Here is an 18,581-nt window from a genome sequence, read left to right on the forward strand (position 1 = left end):
TCTCAATTCGACTATTTTCCTTACTGAGGTTATCAGTAATCAGAAATGCCACTTTTATAGAGAGGTTCAAAGGGAGGTCCCGTTAAATTTTATTAGCATTAGGTTGAGATCCCATAGGGGAACAAGCTCCTGCACCTTTCTGTCATCTGTTCAACCGTTTCAGAAATCTGACAGTCATAGGGCTGGAAAAAAAAAAAAAAGTCGTCTACTGCCCACTGGAGAGGGGAACACTGACATCTCTGCCAAACGTACTCTAATGGAACAGTCAGACCTGGATGTTTTAGGTGCAACAGATGATCCAAAACATTGTTAAAAATGGAAGCCTGCACTGGAGAGGCAAACTGCTGCCGAGACCAGACAGAAAAATGTTTCCATTTAGCCAGCTAAGTACAACTACTTGAAGACTTTCTGCTACTCAGAAGCACTTCCTGAACTTCTTTCAAGCAAGCCATTTCCACTGGTGTCACTCATGAAGCACCCACACTGTCAAGTGGAGGGCCTATATGCTGAGGTGGAGCAGACAGCCACGGTTCTGAGAAATTATGTCTGAATCCAATGGGAGAGGCAGAGGAGCTCTCACTGACAATGCTAGTAGGGTCAAGACTGATGTTGCTGAGACCTCAGTTGTGATATTAGTATGAGGGAAGCATGATTCCGTTTGGTTTTGAACAGGACTCTGGGTAGTAATGGCATCAGAGGAAAGGCATATAGCAGGGAGTTCGTCCATGATAGCAGAAACCTGTCCATCAAAGAACCCAAACTGTGACACCTTTGGGAGCAGAACTGACAGCACTTTGTTGGCCTTTGTTGCAAACTGGCCCACTTTGGGAACTCCCCCACAGCTGGAAGATGGGTCTAACGTAGCAACTAACCATTTGTGGTGAGAAAGACCTGCTTAGGTGATCTGCCAACGTGTTCTGCTCTCCTGGAAGGTATGCAGCTTTGAGGTGAATGGAGTTGATTGGGAGCTTTGCATAAAGTAGACAGTTGGGACAAATGGGCCCCGCCCTGTCTGTTCTCATAGAACATAGTCACTGTGTTGTTCATTAACATTAGCAGATTTCCCCCCCACAATATGTGAGAAGAAGGTTGAACAGGCTAGATGGATAGCACGTAGAGCTCTGATGTTTATGAGTCCTCAGATCCTGTGGAGGACCACAACCCTTGAGTTCGTAGAGTTCCGATGGGTGTCCCCCAGCCTGGGGATCAGGCTTCTGTGACCAACACGAGCACTGGTTGCAGAGAAATGAAGGGAATTCCTACACAAGTGTTATGAGGGTCCGCAAACCAGTCCAGAAAGGACAGAGTTCCATGTGGAATGCAAATCACTGTCTAGTGAATGTTGACAGAGGACATATACTGATGTTAGCCATCCCTGAAGCCTCCTTAGGTTTAGTCGGACGTGCTGTACTGCATAGGTACATACTGCCATGTATCCCAGGAGTCTGAGGCAAGTGTGAACTGTAGTAACGGGATGTTCTTTTAGATCCAAGACCAGGTCTTGAGTATCTGGAACCTTGACTGGGCAGAAACACTAGGGTTTTGTCCCATCCAAGCGTGCGCCCAATGATTCTAAAACCTGTGCAAAGAATAGAGTTTATTTGTCCAGACTGAGTAATAGCCCCCGGCCCTTGAAGGCAGACTGGATGATGGTGATGCTGAATAGTACTGAGACTCAGACCAGTCAGTCATCCAGGTAGGGGAACAATCTTCTCAGATAAGCAGCTATCAACACCATGCACTTTGTGAAAACATGAGGGGCTGCTGACAGGCTGAATGGAAGTACTGTGAATTGGTAATGGATTCCATTCACTACAAATCTGAGAAAAGTCCAGTGGGCCAAAAAGATAGTTATACAGACCTTTAAGCATCCGTTAAGTCGAGGGCAGCATACCAGCCGCCCTGTTCCAGGGAAGGAATAACGGAAGAAAAGGTAACCATGCAGAAATTAATTTTCTTCAAGAATTCGTTTAACCTTCTTAGATCTAAAATAGGTCTGAGATCACCTTGTGCTCTGGGAACAAGGAAACAACAGGAATAAAAACCCATTTCCTGAGGAACTTCCTCAATGGCTCCTTCTAGAAGGAGAGACTGGACCTTGCTGAAGAATGGTCTCATGAGAGTGATCCCTGAAGAGGTATGGGGAAGAGATGATGAAAAACAAATTGAAGGGAATATCCCAGATCCACTGTACTTAGAACCCACTGATCTGATGTGATGCGAGTTCACGCATGAAGAAAGTGGGATAGATGTTTGGCAAAGATATGGGTAGGGACAAATTGTTCTGTAATATTGTTATGCTGTCCTTGACAAACTCAACAAAATGCATGTTTAGACAGGGCTGTTGGTTCAGAAGAACCTGCTGTTGCAGATGATATGGGGGGGCATGGGGAAGAGGCTGCCTCCTGTAATTCCTGCCCCTTTTTCTTGGGGGCAGAGATATAAAGTTCTGATAGCTGTGAGCCTGCTGGGGACAAAACTGCTTCCTCTTTGTCGCTGATGTGTAGGTTCCAAGCAACTTCAGTGCTGCCCTGGAATGTTTTAGACTATGCAGCCTATCGTCCATGTTTTCCAAAAAGAAGGAGACCCCTCAAAGGATAAGTCCTGTATGGTTTGCTGTACTTCAGGAGGGCAACCAGAAGACTGCAGCCACAGATATCTCCTCATAGATATGGCCGACACCATGGATCAAGCTGCTGAGTATGCCACATCCAAGCTGTCCTGGAGAGCTGTCCTTGCCACCAGCTTGCCCTCCCCTACCATCAGAGTGAACTTGCGTCTCAAGTCTGTCTTTCTCAGGAAGTGCACTCTGTATGGTGGTGCTACACTCTGAGTACTCTCTGAACCTGATGGCTCCACTAGAGAGCAAAGGGCCACCCCCAGAAGGAGACACTTAAGTCTCACTGCTCTCTCTTTTTTAAAGCAAGGCTTAAACCCACTACAAAAGTGTGACACTTGTCATTGATATGGAACTCCTCCAAACATTTTAGGCAGTTGGGATGTGGGTCACTGGACTGGCAGTGGTCTGGCACATGACCAGCAGGACTTAAATCCCAGAGATCAAGGTATGCCTCCAGCACAAGTCCAGGTACCGTGAATCAAATATGGTCCAAAAAGAACCTAAAAACTGAAACCTAACACTAACCTATCATTCTACATTATATCTAACTAACTACTAGCCACTAAATGACAAAACAAACATATACAAAAAGAGTAGGGAAATAAACTTGTGACTTTATTTATTTAGCATTTGCATATTCGCCGAGCCAAGAAATAGCATTCTTAGTGGCCAAGTGGAGTTCTCGGAGCCCACTTCTAAATTTGGCTAGTGGGCACTCCTCGAGAACTGGTATCATTGTTTGATCTGTGCTGCAGCTTGGATTGTCTTGAAAACCCCAACAGTGCTGGTTGGCTGCACAGAGGCCTTGCCCAATCTGGAATCAGTTAAGAAGGGCCCACTGACAATATGGCAAAGCTGGGAGCACAGGCACTAGGGTCCGTGATGGGAACTGATTGGTGTTTGATGTTAAGCATCAGTCTTCCCATCACAAGGACTCCGCTGTCATGTCCTGCCATGAAAGAAGCGTAGTTGGTGGGATAAAAATAGTGACAGCAAGACTGGAAGCACTCCAACAGTAGTCACTTGTGGCAAGAAGAAACTGAAGGGAGTTGGGGGAGGCTCCATCCTCTTACACTGGCATGCAGTGGCACACAATGGCAGAGGGCAATCAAGCCACCTGACAGGTACCGCTCAGTGAAGAAGTTCTCTGACAACTGCGCATGAGTCACGCTCACAGCTACAGTGGAATAAACATGTGCAATTACTCAAAGAAGAAATAATATTTGTTCCCCCAAGATCTTGTAGTGAAGAATCCCCTAGGAGATGTTCCAGAGACAGAGGGATAGCAATGATCTTTAGCTCCAGAAAATATGTTCAGTCTAATTTACATAATTATAAACATTAAAACTAAACTGACAGCGACACGTACAGCATCAGGAAAGCACTGGCATAGAAACACCAAAAATTAAATACAATTCAGAGTCCTTCTCATTCAGAAGTTAGACTCACTGGGGTGGAGGTTGGAGAAGTCACTGTTTGCTCACTCTCCAGGAGTAAAAACCTATTTAAAACTTATTTCAGGTATTAAATGGTTATAATTGACTCTGGAAGCACATAAAGACAGATTTGATGATTAAGGAAAAGCTATTTTTACTAGACATTTGTTAAAGCAGAACCACACTATAAGGGGAAAATACAGTATATGGCAGAAATGTGCTGTAATGTCCAAGCTCTTTGCTATGCTCAGCCAAAACCTGACTGGCTAAATCAGACACTGTCCTAAATTTTTTCCAGTTCCTCAGTCAGGGTATCCCTCCCCTGTCCCATCCTGTAACCATCCAAACCTATCCTCCTAAGGCACAGCTTTTGTTGTTTGCACAGCTGCCAGCTAGGTGTAGATACGATGACCATACGTCATCCGGGGGGAGGGGAGCTTGGCTGCCGGTTGAGTCAGCGCCTATGGCGGGCAGCAGGAAATAACTCCCGCGTATTTGAGACCCCTGGGGTGGACTAATAGAAGCCACTTCTAAAGGCTTGTCAACATGGGCATACTGAGGAAAGTTAATCAGAATCAACTAACCCCTTCCAAAGAGAATTAAAATAAACTGAATTCTTTCATTCTAAATGAGAGGATCCACACAGGGTAAAATGCAACTGAATCCACTTTCAATTCACACCTTTAGTTAATTTGATTTAATTTTCCAGAGCGTCCCAGTATAGCTAAACCCTAAAACTGACAATATGATTCAGTAATCTGAATACGATGTGATTTTCTTTAGGAACATGGATTGTCTTCTTCATACTGCATCACCTAGAACCCAAATCTGCCATCTCTGTCTTGCACATAACCCTGTTTTCTATGAATTAACAGGTTTATTGCAGAGTTTTGAATAAATGTGTTGGGTAAAATGTATCCCTGGAGTAACCTTGTTGAAATCAATGAAGTTAATCCAGCATGAATTTAGCCTTTATTTCCCATCCCTTCCACTGGATTACTACGACCCACAAGAAACACATCTAGTTACATCAACAGATGTTTTAGGAGTTTTCTTTAGCAAAACCTGTGTGTGTGTGTGTATATAAACTCATTACATGTAAAATAGCGGTGGTGCATTTTCCATGTCCATGACATGAAACTCGTTAATCTTATGCTAATAGCTATCTTCTTAGCTGCTTGTGTCAATATGGTGACCTCACAAATACATAGATTGTTCAGTATGCCACAAGTCATCCTATGCTAGCAGAGCTCCTAATTACTGTGGAGACTGTGGACATTTAAAACAACATAACAGCTAGAGCAGTGGTTCTCAACTGATTACACATTGTGGGCCACATATGCGGCCCACAATGTGTTATCTGGGCTGCAGGGGCCTGGTGGCAGGGCAGCGGCAGCCCTGACGCTCACCATGCAGGCTGGGCGGCTGCCCCAGAGCTTGGGCTGGGTGACAAGGCCGCGCAGCCAGACCCCTCTGCATTGGGGCAGCTGTGACCCCTGGGCAGCTGGGAACCCAGGCCAGCCTTTAGCACACAGCTGAGCTGGGCCGCAGCTGTGTGCTAATTGGGCCGTGCGCAGCCTGCCGGCTGTGGGTTAAGAACCACTGAGCTAGAGAGATGGTGCTGTCATGGCTTGCTTTACCACCTGGATTCCATTTATGTAGTATGTTTGTTGACCACTTTGGTACATCCAGAAGCTTTGCTTAGTTGTTGTATCTAGCCCATCGTTTATTGCAGTGGTTCAGGGGGTCTGCCAAGCAGGGCCAGTGTTAGAGTCACAGGGGCCCAGGGCAGAAAGCCAAAGCCCCACTGCATGGGGCTGAAGCTTGTGGCCCTGAGCTCTGCCACCCGGGGTTGAACCCGAAGCCTGAGCAATGTAGGTTTGCAAGGTCCCCATGCAACTGCCCTGCTTGTTACCCCCTAATGCTGGCCCTAGTTTTGATAACGCAAAAAAACAGTTGTTATGCCACAGGTGGGCCATGGAGTTTTTATAGCATGTTGAGGGGGCCTCAGAAAGAAAAAGGGTGAGAACCCTTGGTTTATTGTCTTATTGACATGGCTGTAGATGAATTAGGCTGCTGAGAGGAGCAGCCACACCTCTTGTTAAAGTCCTAGGCACCTGGAGTGAAATCCTCACCTTACTGATGTTAATAGGAACTCTCCCATAGATTTCAGTACTGATATTTGAACTCTACACTGTTATTATTTTAAACTTCCTTTAGATCTTCTAAACATTCAAGACCTAAGAGTCATGTTGCATACTTTTCACTGTCACTTACATCCTGTTGCATTACATAGAGAACATGCACCAGTGTTTTGTGGCTCTAGCTGCAATGTCCAGTGGATCAGATTTTGCCCCTCTATATCAGTGAAACCCCAGTAACTTCATATCTAATTATTGTAAACATTAATATCCAGCTATCATAGTGAGTTGTACTCCACTTAAATATTTACCTATGCAGAACTAGAGTGTTCAGTACAGTATGTATTCCTGAGATGCAGCTCATGAGTCAAGTCCTGCTGTGTATGAAGTCAGTGGCAAAACTCCAGACTTCTAAATCAGATCCTGTAAATCAATTATATTGATTTATATAGATTGACTGATTAGATTGATATATTTCTACTAGTGTGAGATCAAAACCTTGCGCATTGTCTCTTTCCCGAGCTCTACTATTTTCCACTTCTGTAGCTCAAAGACATTCATACTGAATCACTCCTGTGACAAGCAAGAACACAAGGCAGAAACATCACAGCTGTTAATGACGGTTATGGAAGACCTTTCCCACTGACTAGCAAGAGAGATCTCATTCCGCTAGAATCTTTTTTTCTTAGATAGTGAAGGAACAGTTATTTTATCAGTGTCACATTACAAACTAGCTTCAAGAGTTTTACTATTTTCAAAGCTCTATTGTTAGGCTCATCTCCTCTTAACACAAGATGACTTGTTATTTAACAGGTTTCAGAGTAGCAGCCATGTTACTCTATATTCGCAAAAAGAAAAGGAGTACTTGTGGCACCTTAGAGACTAACAAATTTATTTGAGCATGCTCAAAGAAATTTGTTAGTCTCTAAGGTGCCACAAGTACTCCTTTTCTTTTTGTTATTTAACAGTGGTCTGTCACATCTTTCTGAAGTCATTGTGGCTGCATTTATCAATTCATTGCTATTCACCAATGTCAAGACCAGATAAAGAAATATTGTGCTTTATAACTGAACGCTTTAAGTTGCACAACTGGCTTAGGGTCTTAAAGATCCTAAGGGAGTTCAGGACTACTGTAGCAGAGCACACACTGTCCTGCCGGATCGGGTCTCCCACCTATTCTGTAAGGAGAGAGCAGAGTTGCAGAGACTGGCTCCAGTGTGGGTGCACCAAACAGGAAGTTTCCTTCCAACAAGAAAACCCAGCTGCAAATGCCTAGCAGACAATTATGGCCTCTTTGTGCCATCTGAGAGGTACTCGGAGGCCATAAGCCATGTAGTGACTCTAACTCTAACTTTTATCAAATCATTTATTTGCATTCTAAGGAAAGATACCTTGATTTTTCTATTAGACAAAAACAGACATCCATAACAATTCCTGAATACCCAGATAGCACCACTATTTTATGGGAAGTTACAGTACATACCTCAACCTTCCAGGCAATGCAAACACACACCCAACATGAGGGATACAACAATTATTCATGCGGAAAAAAAAAAACCGCCAAAAAATGACGTTGGATTTCATGTAAATAATTCTCTTTCATGGTTCCTTATTTTTGATGCAAGTAGTTTTTAAACACTAAGGGCATGGCTACACTTGCAGATGTAGAGCGCGGGGAGTTAAACCAGCCTTTGGAGACTGCAGCAGGGAAAATGCTGCCGTGTGTTTACATGGTAAGATTCAAGCGCACTGGCGTGGCCACATTAGCAGCTCTTGCAATGCCACAGAGAGCAGTGCATTGTGGTAGCTATCCCAGCGTTCAAGTGGCTGCAACGTGCTTTTCAAACGGGGGTGTGTGTGGAATGTGATAGGGAGTGTGTTGTGTGTATGGGGGGGGAAGAGAGAGTTGGTTTTTGGGGTGCTGAGAGTGTGTCAGCATGCTGTCTTGTAAGTTCAGACAGCAGCAGACTCCCCTACCCCCAGCCTCTCTCTCTCTCTCTCTCTCTCACAACAAGCAGCATTCCACAGTAATGGTTGCTTTGTCCCAGAGCAGATAAGCATGCCGGCTGTCACTGCTGTCAATGGAGCTTTGAAAGGGGATATCCATGTTCCTACAGCCGAGTTCAAAACAATGACAAGAGTGGCCACTTGACTTCAGGGATTATGGGATGTTTCCAGAGGCCGATCACAGTGCAGTAATGCAACACCTCATTTCACACTGACGCTGGGGCGTTTCAGCCGAGGCGCAGCAAGCTTTATGCTTCTCGTGGAGGCGGATTACCAGGAGCGCTCCAGCTGCAGAGTCCGGGCACTCTAAGTGCCTGGCCAGTGTGGACGGGTTGGGAGTTAGGATGCCTGGGGCTGCTTTAATGCGCTCTAACTTGCAAGTGTAGCCAAGCCCTAAAAGGAAGGGCATGCCAAGTTTGTGTGGATTAAACGGAGTGATTTCCTTCAAATGAGGGACACTTGAGGAAAGCTTGTGTGTAAGTCTCAGAGAAAACTATTGATCTCATTTTAGATTTTTTTTTTTTAAACAAACATCTCATTGTAGACCTTTAGGACATAAAACCCAGTTGGCCATCTGGAGATTAGAACACAGGCCTTCTTCAATCACACTTTGGTAAAGCAACAGGGTGACAGCGTAGGGACTGAGCTCCCAATGAGGTCTCAAGTTAACACCATACGAAAGTTTTGCAAATATTACTACACATAATATATTTGAACTACTGTTTTTCCTACTGTTAAATGTTAGAGCTGTATGCAGTGTGTTCATACACAAAGTGCGGTAATTGAACTCCAGTGAAATGGATGATGTGAATGACACCAGAAAACTAACAACTTATGAGAGATGATGGCCCTAAACGTATAGTCTGTGCAAAGTGAAAGCTGATTTGGAAGCCACTATGCAACCCTTCTCCACCCATGCTGTGTGTGTACAAGAGACCCCCACACACCGTGATCTTTATTCATTCAGAGACAATGATGAGCAGTGGAAGCAGCTTCTATTAAATCACTTTGAAGGTTGCCTGCAGAAGAAATTTCTGAAGCATCTACCCATCTTTCCTTTGGTGCTCATTTTCATTATGTGTAGGCCTAAGATTATGTCATGGAAGCTATGAAGACTGCCAGAAATCTCTCTGACATTTTTGCTTATTGCCCATGACCAGTCCCTGTCTTTTACTAAAAATAACTGTGACAAAATCTTAACCTTAATTATGTTTGATCAACAGACCATATAGAATTCAGTCCTGTGGGTAGGCCTTCTGATGCTCTTGACTTTTCATTCAATTCTTTTATAGCTTGTGCCATCATAGGAGAAGGCACATGAAGAAAAGGAAAATTCACCTCAGATGACAGGATTCAATAGTACTATAAGCTAGATTGTGATCTCCACAACAGTGGTACAGATACAGAGGAATTCCTCTGACTCCAGTGACAGTACTGCAACTTGCAGCAGATCAGAAACAGATTTTTAATGTGACCCATCATTCAGCATTTCTTTGTTTAAATGAGCTTTTCAGAACACCACTTGTGGAAAGGCAAAATCCATCTAAGAAGGCAGAGTAGCAAGCCTACATTAAATATTCTGGCACTGATTATTTTCGAAAGAAAAGGTAGATGATGGAGGTCTGTCCACAGAACAGGTATATTATAGACAGTAGTACTGTATAAATTTAGCTTTGTAAAGCTCAAGTGTTGTTCGTTTATATTATACATGTTCACAGGAAAGAGCCCCTTCTGTTTGTGTTAAAATGCTTTTTAAAATAAATTGATGTAGTATTTACTGTAGATGGTACAAAGTCATCTGTTTATGACTCCAATAGCAACCTTTTTTTTCCTTTATTTGGCTGCTCAGGATTTCTGAGAAGGAAATTATACTGATAATTATTTTCCCTAGAAATTCAGGGCAGAATAATCACATCAAATCATTTCACTAATTTATGCATTTTGTTATTTGTTCTGTTGGCCCATTTTGTCAGGATGACCATCATATTCAATATCCTTGGTATATTAGCATCCTGCAGTAATGTATTTAAGTTGGGCATGTTATTGTATTTTTGTCTTAAGTACAAAAATAATAGAATGAGATGCAAGATAACTAAATACAAGATGTATGGGCTTATTAAGCTACGTATTTGTTTCTCCTACTGGTTTGCTGATTTAAAATGTAACTCAGCAGCAGATTCAAAATACAATACAATTTACTCATTACAGACCAAATCCAAGGGCCAGCAGTGCCAGAAGTGCAGAACCTTCAGTAGTTCTTTGGCCCAGGCAGGCTCTGTAGAAACAGATGGAAAAATCCCAACAAGGAGCTGGGCATCTTTACCCTTGGAGAGAGGAAAAGAGAGAGGGATACACATTCTTGTCTGGTTGCCTATCCTCTACTTCTCCAAAAGTGTGGAGTCAGACTCCATACAGCCCATCTCCCATACATGACAATTGAGTCCTAAGGACCAGTGTCACTAGAAGACATATGCATGCACTTCATTTCCCCAAAATCCAGAAAGGTGAGAAGGTTCTTCCACTCACTGACAAAAAACTAGTGAGGGTCTGACTACAGACTTTGGCAAATCCTTCATTAGCCCATGGCACTGGAGTATGAATTGCATGCAGAGTAGGCATAATGGCTTTGGCAAGTATCCTGAATTAGAATTTCAGTTGCCTTTACTTCTTTATTAATGAAGAAACCTAGCAAAGTGCAGAGTGACATGTAATTATTTTCAACTGGTTCCGATCTTATTTTGATTTGTGCTAGTTCATTATATTTTTTACATATTGTAAATCCAGTTTTTATTCAAATATTAAAATCCATAACACATGCATAGGCACGAACAAAGACAACACTGGAAGACAGACATTTCTGAATTCTAATCCCACCTATTAAATGCAGACTAAACTTTTCACCTATTTAAAAAGCAAAGAAACCAAGGAATAGGACATGACAGATCAATTATTGCCTCTGAATTGTATAGTATCAGAAACAGCATTGGAAACTTACCTCCTCACTTTTTATTACCCCCAAAACTATAATGTTAATCATGCCTGCTGTAATCCAAGAACCTCTTTCTGCCTACTGGCCAGCAGGTTAGAAGAATATCCTGATTCTGGTTTATACTTTGGTAAACTAGAATGTATGTCACATGATATCTTAAATGAAAGCCAGGGTCACAGGTCATTTATATCACTGTGAAATCTATGTACAGATACTATGTAAGGAGCTATGTAGATCTACTGAAAATGTTTTCTAAAGTCTGTATCAAAGCAGAGCCATCTGGCAGAAAAGCTGTTAGTCCAAGACATGTTTATTCACCTGTCTTTCTTTTGCAATGTAAGTTTTGTCTCATTTACAAACGAGTCTCGCATCACCCATCTAAGCTAAATGCAGATAAATGATTGCGAGAATTTCAGCCAACAGGTATAGAAACAGTGTGGAAGAGAACGTTGTCTTGAGACACACTTGAAGAGGTTTGCTAGACTATATTTAGGGAATAAAGACAACATCCCTCCCCCCACTCCATCCGGCATCTTGGAAGCAAACAGCAGCATGTTTAAAATCATGAAAAATGAGATCACAACCAGTCTTGGCTGAAACACTACAGAGGACCTTAGGGGTAAGCTGCTTTAGACAGCAGGTTAGCCTGTTAATTTTAGTTTCTAGAAAGCACGTTATGATTTTATATGTAACCTTTTATTTCCATTATTCGTACACTCACTCTCTCTCAAAATCTTTGGTAATATATATTTATATGAAAACAAGAATACGTTAAGTGTTATGGTATTAAACAAAGGAGATGATCCTAAGTGGACTCACACAAGCTGGGGTGCGTGCTGTTCCCCTGGGGACAGCAGGCCTGGTATTTCTGTGGGTGTTCAGTGGATAAGGGGCTGGGCACTAAAGGGGAATGCTTGAAACGAACTTGCAAACTGGGGCCCAACTATTGTTAACCTGCAAGGCAAAGTAAGGTCTAGTATTTCCAGGAGGAGAGTGCTTGAGTGGCTAACAGGGTGGTGGTGTTAGGGAGCTGACACCTTCACACCTGTGCACGTTTTCTTTGATATACGGATTTAAAAGCCTTAGGAGCTTCACTTCCTAAAAACTGGGGAATGTTGTGACTGAGTTTCTTCCCTCTACCATTAGTGGAAATAAGTCTTCCGATGATACGGAGCATACTGAAGCCTAGATGGAACTTCCGGAAGGCAGATTGGGGCTCCTTTACAGAGTACTTAGAACGGAGCATTGTAACCATCCCATTACACATCTCTTCCATGGAAGATGCAAACTGGCATTTTTGTTGTGCCATTTTTAAAGCTGCAAGTGCAACAATTCCATGCAGCTTCTGTAAGCAGAGTCAGGATGAGCTCCACCCTGACATCTGGTGGTGAGGTGTGGCAAGTTGTGGAAAAGAACTTCAGGGGCTGATCTCATTTGCATAGGCACACCCACCCCGCCTAGAATGAGGCCACAGCTGCCCAAATAGTCACTTTGGCTGCTGTGGGATCCCCAGTGTCTCTGTTATTGGGGCAGGAAGAATAAATTGTTATTACCCTGATTATGGGAATCAAGGACAGTGGAACTGTACTTGGCCTTTTGTTATGATGGAGGTACTCACCATCAACGAAGTAGCACTCGCTAGGCAAGAGACATGGGTTCCAAAACTCGGTGAATTGAGAGAGGCTTGAGACAGGCATTAGTACCAGGTGGTGTGGGCCCCTTTGTGAGGGCCTGAAACACCAATTGCACCTCTGTCTCTCTCCACTGTGGAATGTCAGAGCTACTTTTGGGTCTATTAAGAGTCTCGCTACAGGTACTGTGCTGAATTCACTTTGGCCTTATGGTGCACCAGCCCTAAGGCTCCCACTACTATGAGCTGAAATCACTAAAGAGCTAAAATCACTGAGAACTGAAATCACTGAGCACTGTGTCAAGTAGTGGGGAGCTGGAAGATCTAGAGTGCAGTGGTGCTGTCTGTGGATAGGCTGGCGGAGTGTTCGTGAGATGGCGAGTGCAGCCGAGCTGTGCAGAGCAGAGCCCTGTGGGGCAGTCAGCTTCAGGTCACATAAGGTGCCCCTTACCTCTTCCCCTCCTCCCCCCCACACAGGCACATTTTTAGCCAGACTGGGGAATAACACTCTGCAGATGAACTTTTGAACTCTGGGGCTGGACTTTTTGGACTTTGGCTGATTTTTTGGATTGCTGGACTCAAGAGACGTTTGGGTTGTGGGACTCAAGAACCCGAGGGAAAGGATGTGGCCCAATTTGCTGGGGTGGGTCTTTGCTCATGGTTTGGTTAATGAACACTAGTTGTGGTGTTTTCCCAATGTAATGCTGATGTCGTTTACCTCATGTTATTAAAGATTCTCTGCTACACCGAGGCCCTGTGCTTGCTTGCGAGAGGAGAAGTATTGCCTCTTTGAGGCGCCCAGGGGGTGTGCAGGATTTTCCCAGGTCACTGGGTGGGGGCTCGAGCCACTTTTGCATTTGCTTTGATGAGAGGGAACCCCTGTGTACTGAACCCGGCCCTTGCTGCTATCAACTTGGCCTGGCAGAAGGGTTACACTTCCAACCAGTGTAAATTCCATGTTTGAAAGAGGATTGTGCAGACCGGCTGAGGCAGTATGAGCAGTTAGGTGATCTGGAGATTGCAGATCATCTTACAGAATCATTCCCCTCACCAGTCTCGATGGCGGGAAGCAATAGTGGTGCTTAACTTTACACAGTCAGTCAAGCCAGAAGAGATGGAGCTTAATTCGTCGACTAGGTGCAGCTCAACATCCATATGCACAAACCAGGCCAGCAGTGACTCCAAATCAGATTGCCAGTCATCTGTTGAAGGATACCAAAGCTCCTGTTGACAAAGCTATCAAATGACAGGTAAAGGGCTGAATGATTTAAAAATGGGTACAGCTCCTGGATATGATCGAGTTGCACCTGAATTCATGAGACATCTGGGTCCTTGCACTCAGGAATGGCTCGTGAGAGTTTTGTGTGAATCCAGATTGCCTAGAATCTGGCAACAAGCGAGGATCATTGCCTTGCTGAAACCTGGGAAAGATCCACACTTGCCTTCTAGCTACAGACCAATTTCACTTCTAAGTGTCTGCTTTAAGGTGCTCAAGCATCTGATTTTGGAAAGAATTTCACCATCTATGGAAGGCCTGCTGGCACCAGAGCAAGCCAGTTTTCACTGCAATCACAGTACAGGTGATCAAGTGCTGGCATTGGATTCCAACATAGGCTGAAGAATGGATCAGTTTTCCTTGTCCTGACTGTGGCATACAATACGGTTTGGCACACAGGCCTTTTGATGAAATTGTCTAGAAATATGTCAAGTTGGTTAGTATATGCAATGGCTCGGTTTCTGAGAAATCACCATTTCTGTGTGCATATTGGTACTAGAACATGTGATTGAAAGCACCAGAAGAAGAATGACCTCCCGCAAGGAGGTATTTTCTCCAACATTATTCAACTTATATTCGAATGACCTCCTACATACCGAGTCCCACAAGTTTGTTCATGCGGACAAGATATGCCTCGGAACACAGTCACACTCCTTTGACATACTTGAGAGTGCCCTGAATGCAGATATGGTGGTTATGGCAGATTATTGTCGTCAGTAGTGCCTGATATCAAGTGAAAGTAAGACTGTGTTGAGTATCTTTCTCTTACATCATGCACAAGCAGGCAGAGATCTGAACATAGTTCTCAGTGCTCAGCAAATAAAGCATGATTCACACCCGGTTTATCTAGGTGTCGTGTTGGATAGAACTGTTCACATATCGTGACCATCTTACAAAGACAGAAACTAAAGTCAAAAACAATCTGATGTGCAACAATCTGCTCAGAAAACTGGCCAGAACAACATGGAGCACCAATGCCCAAAAGTTATGCACTTCAGCCTTGGCACTCTGTTAGTTGGTAGTGGAGTATCTCACTCCAGTATGGGCTTGCTCATCTCGCACAAAGATGATCACCATACAATTTAATTGCACCATGTGTATTATTTCAGGCACACTTAAAATCTATTTCTCTACCATGGTTACTGGTTCTCTGCAATATTGTTCCACCCAGTGCTCACAGAGAGGAAAGTGTAGTAAAGCTCATGACAAAGTGGTGCAATATGCCACATCTACTGTTAATTAAAGACTTAATTCACCCCAGGGTCATCTTCCCTCATGCCACCTGTTGTGGATAAATTTACTGGGTAAGGGATTTATGGTAAAGGATGTGTGGTGAGCGTCATGGTCTGCTGAGAAAGTGACAAATCATTATCTCATCTCGGACCCCACTCAACATTAGTCCAGGTTTGATTTACTGTGAAGGCAGTGGAGCCTTCTGAACCAGTTTCATACCAGACATGGAATTTGTGCTGCAGTCGAACTTCAGTGGTGTTTAGAGACAGTCACTATGTCAATGTGGGCAGCCACAAACCATAACACATATTGGTCTTTGTGCCTTGAACATCGTTGATAAGAATGCTGTGGCTTGGCTTCATCGGATTTCATATGCCAATTAATAAATAAGTGGTGTGCTAGTCAACAAAAGTTCCAATGCAAAACATATCAGCTAAAGAGCTGAAATTAAGCTATTATGTTAAACAAAAGTCATTACAACAATCTCTTCCTGAATTATCTGCATTCTCTGGTGCAAGAGGAAGGGCTGACTGAGGGCTTGTCTACACTGGGAAATTACACCACATTAGAACATGACTATGACCTTAAAATCAAACACAGAGGGCCTTAATATTTACATCCATTAAGACCCCTTTACACTTCCAAGGTGATGTAGGACGCTTTAGCATAAATGAAAATCCAGCCCTGAACGTAGCCAGTGACTGCCCTGTTTAACATTGTGTTAGTTACCACTGCAATTCCCCAGGGCCATGTTCTAAAATGGATGTAAAAGTGGCAAAGAGTCCTGTGGCACCTTACAGACTAACAGACATATTGGAGCATAAGCTTTCGTGGGTGAACACTCACTTCGTCGGATGCATGCAGTGGAAATTTCCAGAGGCAGGTATAAATATGCAAGCAAGAATCAGGCTAGGGATAATGAGGTTAGTTCAATCAGGGAGGATGAGGCCCTCTTCTAGCAAGTTGAGGTGTGAACACCAAGGGAGGAGAAACTGCTTTTGTAGTTGGCTAGCCATTCACAGTCTTTGTTTAATCCTGAGCTGATGGTGTCAAATTTGCAAATGAACTGAAGCTCAGCGGTTTCTCTTTGAAGTCTGGTCTTGAAGTTTTTTTGCTGCAGGAAGACTACCTTTAAATCTGCTATTGTGTGTCCAGGGAGGTTGAAGAGTTCCCCTACAGGTTTTTGTATATTGTGTGACAAAGCTCTGTCCTTGCCTCCATGGGTCCCGCGTTTCCTGGCGGATTTCGCTAGGCTCAGAAGCTCACTGTGACCCTCCACGTAACCCTTCTTTTTCTAGGGACAAGGGTCACAGTCTACTGAGCGATTTTCATCATAAGCCAGCACAGGAGGTGAGGAGAAGTTATCCTTCCTTGCACAGTCTCTGATGTCTCCCAGTCTCAGTGATTAATCAGGGGGCAAAGGTGGGGGGGGGGGAGGAGCCCGGGCCCACCCTCTACTCCGTGCTTCAGCCCAGGGACCCTAATAGTATCAGCTATGGTAGCTGACCTTTTAGAAACATGACATGTACAATTCCCTGGGCTACTTCCCCCACAGCAGCCCTCACTTCCTCAAGCTCCACTTCATCCTTACCTCAGGGCCTCCTTCCTTGTGCCTTATATGGTGTGTACTACTCAGCCTCTCCAACAGCGCAACTTCCTTCCACAGCTCCTGACATGCACACCCACCTGATGGACTGGGAGGCTTTTAACTAGTTTCAGCCAGCCCCTGATTGGCTTCAGGTGTCCCAATCAACCTAGCATTCTCCCTGCCTTCTGGAAAGTTCTTAATTGGCCCCAGGTGTCTTAATTGACCTGGAGCAGCTTCCATTTCACTTAACCTGGTACCAGGGATTTGTTTAGCCTGGAGCTAATATATCTATCTGGCCTTGCCCCGTCACAATTGCCATTCCTAATATTGGATTTGTGTCCATTTATCCTTTTATGTAGGGACTGTCCAGTTTGGCCAAAGTACATAGCAGAGGGGCACTGCTGACACATAATGGCGTATGTTACATTGGTGGACGTGCAGGCAAATGACCCGGTGATGGTATGGCTGATCTGGTTAGGTCCTGTGACGGTGTCGCTGGTGTAGATATGTGGGCAGAGTTGGCATCGAGGTTTGTTGCATGGATTGGTTCCTGAGTTAGAGTTACTATGGTGCGGTGTGTAGTTGCTGGTGAGACTATGCTTCAGGTTGGCGGGTTGTCTGTGGGTGAGGACTGGCCTGCCTCCCAAGGCCTGTGAAAGTGAGGGATCATTGTCCAGGATAGGTTGTAGATCATTGATGATGCGTTGGAGAGGTTTTCGCTGAGGACTGTATGTGATGGCCAGTTGGAGTTCTGTTGAAGAGAAGGGAGTTACCTCACAAGTGGAGGAGAGCCAGTGTTGAAAGGGCCGTGTTGACAGGGCCAATCGATCGAATTGGCCCTGTCAACACTGGCTTTCCACTTGTGAGGTAACTCCCTTCTCTTCATGTGTCAGTATATAACGCCTGCATCTGTAATTTTCACTTCATGCATTTGAAGAAGTGGTTTTTTACCCACGAAAGCTTATGCCGAAATAAATCTGTTAGTCTTTAAGGTGCCACTAGACTCCTTGTTGGTTTTGTGGATACAGACTAACACGGCTACCCCCTGATACTGGTTACCACTCAAGAAAGAGATCTTGGAGTCATTGTGGATAGTTCTCTGAAAACATCCACTTAATGTGCAACGGCATTCAAAAAAGCGAACAGAATGCTGGGAATCATTAAGAAAGGGATAGATAATAAGACAGAAAATATCATATTGCCTTTATATAAATCAACCCATGGTATGCCTGCGCCTTGAACACTGCGTGCAGATGTGGTTGCCCCATCTCAAAAAAGATATATTAGAATTGAAAAAGGTTCAGAAAAAGGTGACAAAAATGATTAGGGGTATGGAACAGCTTCCGTATGAGGAGAGATTAATAAGATTGGGATTTTTCAGCTTGGAAAAGAGGTGTCTAAGGGGGAATATGACAAAGATCTATAAAATCATGACTGGTGTGGAAAAAGTAAATAAGGAAGTGTTATTTACTTCTCATAACACAAGAACTATGGGTCACCAAATGAAATTAATAGGCAGCAGGTTTAAAACTAACAAAAGGAAGTATTTTTTTCATACAACACACAGTCAACCTGTGGAACTCCTTGCCAGAGGATGTTGTGAAGGCCAAGACTGTGACAGGGCTCAAAAAATAACTAGATAAATTCATGGAGGATAGGTC

At 43.9% G+C, this 18,581-nt stretch overlaps 1 protein-coding gene and 1 pseudogene across 1 annotated transcript in view; one reads left to right on the forward strand and one right to left on the reverse strand.

The window, feature by feature from the left end:
* Positions 1 to 18,581, reverse strand: part of KCNK2 (potassium two pore domain channel subfamily K member 2) — a 206,922-nt gene that overhangs the window by 179,799 nt on the left and 8,542 nt on the right. The gene's annotated exons all lie outside the window — the stretch shown is intronic.
* LOC122465086 overlaps positions 687 to 18,581 on the forward strand; it is a 109,636-nt pseudogene continuing 91,741 nt past the window's right edge.

The sequence above is a fragment of the Chelonia mydas genome, chromosome 3, assembly GCF_015237465.2.
Source record: "Chelonia mydas isolate rCheMyd1 chromosome 3, rCheMyd1.pri.v2, whole genome shotgun sequence".
Taxonomy (NCBI): domain Eukaryota; kingdom Metazoa; phylum Chordata; order Testudines; family Cheloniidae; genus Chelonia; species Chelonia mydas.